At 43.3% G+C, this 4,948-nt stretch overlaps 1 non-coding gene across 1 annotated transcript; it reads left to right on the forward strand.

Annotated features, from left to right (window-relative positions):
- Positions 1-295: 295 nt before the first annotated feature.
- On the forward strand, positions 296-380 carry trnak-uuu (transfer RNA lysine (anticodon UUU)). The gene is given in 2 exon segments: positions 296-332; positions 345-380. It is a non-coding gene; the product is annotated as a tRNA-Lys (tRNA).
- The last annotated feature ends 4,568 nt before the right edge of the window (positions 381-4,948 follow it).

A 4,948-nucleotide genomic window follows, 5' to 3' on the forward strand; every position in this document is an offset into this window, starting at 1 on the left:
CGAGAGGCATTTTCCAGCTCCCGTGTGGAACAAGTTTAGCTTTTGAGCCATTGGGTAAAGTGTTTTATTTTTATTGCTGCTGAGGAATGACAAGACATTTTGTACAATCAAGAAGAATTGCAAAATCACGAGTTCACTGTCCATGTTTCTTACATCATGTTCAACAGAAACAAGGATTCTCCTCAACACGTTGCTGAAAATTGGATAAAAGGGATACTCCCCCAAATTCGACAGCGACAAGGAGAATTCTGAGTCCTACCATGAATCTGTATGATGGAAACCAATTTGACAGCGAGCCTGAATAGCTCAGTCGGTAGAGCATCAGACTTTTAAAACAGGTAGTGATCTGAGGGTCCAGGGTTCAAGTCCCTGTTCAGGCTAAAAGTTTTAAAACAGCTGGCAAGATCTGCTTTTCCAGCGGACCAATATCAGCGAAAGGAGGAAGAGTTGGCCATGCAGTCCCTGGAGCCTGCTTCGCCATTCGACAAGGTCATCGCTGATCTTCGACCTCAACTCCACTTTACCGACCTATCCCCATATCCCTTGAGTTCTTTTGTGTCCAAAAATCTATCTACCTCAGTTTTGAATCTATTCAATGGCTCAGCATCCACAGGCCTCTGGGGTGGAGAATTCCAATGATTCACAACCCTCTCAGTGAAGAAATCTCTCTACAAAATGGCCGGCCCCTTATCTTGAGATTATAACCATTAGTTCTAGACTCTCCAGCGTGAGGAAACAACATCCCAGTATGTACCCTGTCAAGCCCTCGAAGAATTTTATATGTTTCAATTAGATCACCTCATTATTGTAAACTGCAGAGAATATTGGCCCATTCTACTCAATCTCTCCTCACAGGACAACCCTCTTATCCCAGGAATCAATCTAGTGAACCTTTGTTGCACCCACCCGAAGACAAGTGCATCGATCCGCAGATAAGGAGATCTGCCAGGTGAATTAGATGTTTGTTGCAAACACGGAGAATTAATGAAACCAAGACTTCCCTGCAGAGCAAGGAGTTGGAAAGAAAGATGCTGGGCATTGAGAGGCGAAGGATTTTGTATGTTGCAGGATGAATGGACAAAAGGATCTCAACTCCCTGCTTCTTTTCTACACTGATAAATCGAGACAAAAATATAATCTCCGTGCTTCTTTCAGATAATGAATGTCTGAATGCTCAAGAGATCACTGATCCAAGCCAATTATCTCCACTCGCACTCTTCTTCCACGTTGCTTAGCTTTGAAATTGTGCATTTTTTCACACTGGGATTCAACTTGAAGAAAACGAAGCTGTGATCAGCTGGTGTTGTTCAGGAAACGGAGTGCAAGAAGATACATAAAAGGCCAATGATAACAGTGACTGTTCGAACACTGTGAGCTACAGTTAAAGATTAGCAACATTTAAAGTGTCAGGCAGCAGATATTTTCCAAGTCATGACAGAAATGGCAAGAAAATTTCACACTCTGGATCTTGACCCTTCCCCTGGGATTCTCACTTTGAACAAGTGGGATTTGTTTTGAGACAGGATGTCCCAGTTCTCCACCTTTAAAGGGACAAGGACAGGACCAGATGTGCTGAATGGCATTTCTTTTTGACTTCACTGCAGTGCCTAGAAACCCTGCTCACTATGGTCTGTGTGTGTTTGATGGGACAGCATAGAGGGTGTGGAGGGAGCTTTACTCTTTATCTAACCCGGGCTGTCCCTGCCCTGAGAGTGTTTGACGGGGCAGTGTAGAGGGAGCTTTACTCTCTATCTAACCCGTACTGTCCCTGCCTTGGGAGAATTTGATGGAACAGTGTAGAGGGAGCATTACTCTGTGTCTAACCTGTGCTGTAGGTATCCTGGGTGTGATTGATAGGGCAGTCCTGAGGGAGCTTTACTCTGTATCTAACCCGTACTGTACATAGCCCAGGAGTGTTTGATGGGACAATTTAGAAGGTACTTTACTTTGTATCTAACCCGTGCTGTACATACCCGAGGAGGGTTTGGTGGTACAGTGAAGAGGGAGCTTTACTCTATATGTAACGCGTGCTGTACCTGCCCTGGGCGTGTTTGATGGTGCAGTGCAGAGGGTCTTTAGTCTGTATCTAACCCGTGCTGTACCTGACCTGAGAGTGTTGACACTGGGTGCTCACCTCGATGAGAACAACATTTAACCCGAAGATGATAAGATAAACCCATCTGCTCCTCCCCTGTACACAGACCTTGGGAGACATTGAGTGTACCTAACATATTTAGACAATGCCCATAATCAATTTTTGAACACCTCCCTCAGATCTCCCCTTACCGTTCTTTGTCCTATGAAAAGAGTCCCAGTTTCTCTAATCTCTCCTCATATCTAAAGTCTCTCGTCACTGATATTTCACATTTCAGTGAATAATTTCTGCACTCTCTCCATGGCATTGACATCCTTCCGAGTGTAAGATCCCCAAAACTTGACACAATATTCTAACCGCAGCCTAACCAATAACTTGTACAGGTTTACATGGCCTCTGTCCTTTTGTACTCTATACCACTATTTGTAAAACCGAGGATCACATGTATTTTTCAACCACTTTATCAACTTGACCTCCCACTTTTAAAGGTTTGTGTATCTGAACACTTTGCAGGTTTAGAGATATTAACATAACATGGCTACAATACATTGACATTAAATGTCTGATGCAATGTGTATTATGGGAAAGAGAAGTTTAATCTGAGTTAGAAACTCAAACAGGCGCTTGACTGCAGGCAGGTCGTCATGGCAACACTAATCAGCCATTCCATTCCACAGAGTCGGCTGGTTGGAATCTCTAATCCGATAAGGGGAAGGAACAGGAATTCGTCTGTTATTAACCATAATATAAACCTGAACCAGAGTGAGCAATATAGTAGATTAGATTGTAATGTGTGATGCTTATTTAATGAATATGAAATGTTATCTCCTGATGTTAAGTAGCATACAGGGTAAGATAAGCCAGAAAAGGAAAGCTTATGTCAGACACCGAGAGCTCAATAATACAGAAAGCCGAGAGGAGTATAAAAAGTGCAGGGGTGAAATTAAAAAGGAAATTAGGAAACCAAAGAGAGAGCATCAAAAAATATTGGCAAATAAAATCAAGGAAAATCCAAAGATGTTTTATGAATACATTAAGAGCAAGAGGAAAATGAAGGAAAGTGTAGGGCCTTTTAGAGACCAAAAAATGAACCTATGTGTCGAGGCAGAAGATGTAGGTCTGGTTCTTAATGAATACTTTGCTTCCGTCTTCACAAAAGAGAGGGATGGTGCAGACATTGTAGTTAAGGAGAAGGTGTGTGAAATATTGGGTGCAATAAACTTAGTGAGAGAAGCAGCATTAAGGGGTTTAGCATCTTTGAAAGTAGATAAATCACCAGGGCCGGATGAAATGTATCACAGGGTGTTACAAGATGCAAGGGAGGAAATAACGGAGGCCCTAACCATCATTTTCCAATTCTCAGTGGATACAGGCGTGGTGCTGGAGGATTGGAGGACTGCTAATGTTGTACTATTGTTTAAAAAGGGAGCGAGGGACAGACCGAGTAATTACAGGCCAGTTAGTCTAACTTTGGTGGTGGGCAAGTTTAAGAATCAATTCTGAGGGACATGATAAACCATCACTTAGAAAGGCACGGAGTAATCAAGGACAGTCAGCGTGGATTTGTTATGGGAAGGTCGTGTCTGACTAACTTGATTGAATTTTTTGAGGAGGTAACAAGGAGAGTCGATGAGGGTAATGCATTTGATGTAGTCTACATGGATTTTAGCAAGAGTTTTGACAAGATTGCACATGGCAGACTGGTCAAAAAGGTACAATCCCATGGGATCCAAGGGAGAGTTGCAAGTTGGATCCAAAATTGGCTCAGTGGCAGGAAGAAAAGGGTGATGATCGACGGGTGTTTTTTTGACTGGAAGGCTGTTTCCAGTGGGGTTCCGCAGAGCTCAGTACTCGGTCCCTTGCTTTTTGTGATGTATATGAATGATTTGGACTTAAATGTAGGGGGCTTGATCAAGAAGTTTGCAGGTGATACAAAATTGGCCGCATGGTTGATGGTGAGGAGGAAGCTGTAGAGTGCAGGAAGATATCAATGGACTGGTCAGGTGGGCATAAAAGTGGTAAATGGAATTCAATCCGGAGAAGTGTGAGGTAATGAATTTGGGGCCAGCAAATAAGGCAAGGGAATACACAATAAATGGGAGGATACTGAACGGTGTAGAAGAAGTGAGGGACTTTGGAATGCATGTCCACAGATCCCTGAAGGTAGCAGGATAGGCAGATAAGGTGGTTAACAAGGCATATGGAATTCTTTCCTTTACTAGCCACGGCATAGACCAGGGAGGTTTTGCTGGAACTGTATATAACACTGGTTAGGCCACAACTTGAGAACTGTGTACAGTTCTGGTCATCACAATACAGGAAGGGTGTAATTGCACTTGATTGGGTACAGGGGAGATTTACGAGGATGTTGCCAGGACTGGATAATTTTATCCACGAGGAAAGATTGGATAGGCTGGGATTGTTCTCTTTGAAACAGAGGAGGCTGAGGAGTAATTTCATTGAGGTGTACAAAATTATGTGTGGCCGTGATAGGCTGGGTAGCAAGGACCGATTTCCCTTAGCAGAGAAGTCAATAAACAAAGGGCAGGGCATAGATTTAAAGTGATTGGTAGTAGGATTATTGAGGAGCTGAGGAAAACATTTTTCACCCAGAGGCTGGTAGGTGTCTGGAACTCACTGCCTGAAAGGGTGGTCGAGGCAGAAACCCTGAACTCATTTAAAAGGTACCCGGATAGGCACCTGAAGTGCTGTGACCTAAAAAGCTATGGACCAAGTGCTGGAAAGTGGGATTAGGCTGGATGGGACGAATGGCCTCCTTCTGTGCCGTAAATTTTCTATGATTCTATGATTCTAATTAACAGTAAGCAGGGTAGTTCAGGGATCAGGAGAACA

This window comes from Heptranchias perlo, chromosome 20 (genome assembly GCF_035084215.1).
Source record: "Heptranchias perlo isolate sHepPer1 chromosome 20, sHepPer1.hap1, whole genome shotgun sequence".
In the NCBI taxonomy this organism is placed as follows: Eukaryota; Metazoa; Chordata; class Chondrichthyes; order Hexanchiformes; family Hexanchidae; genus Heptranchias; species Heptranchias perlo.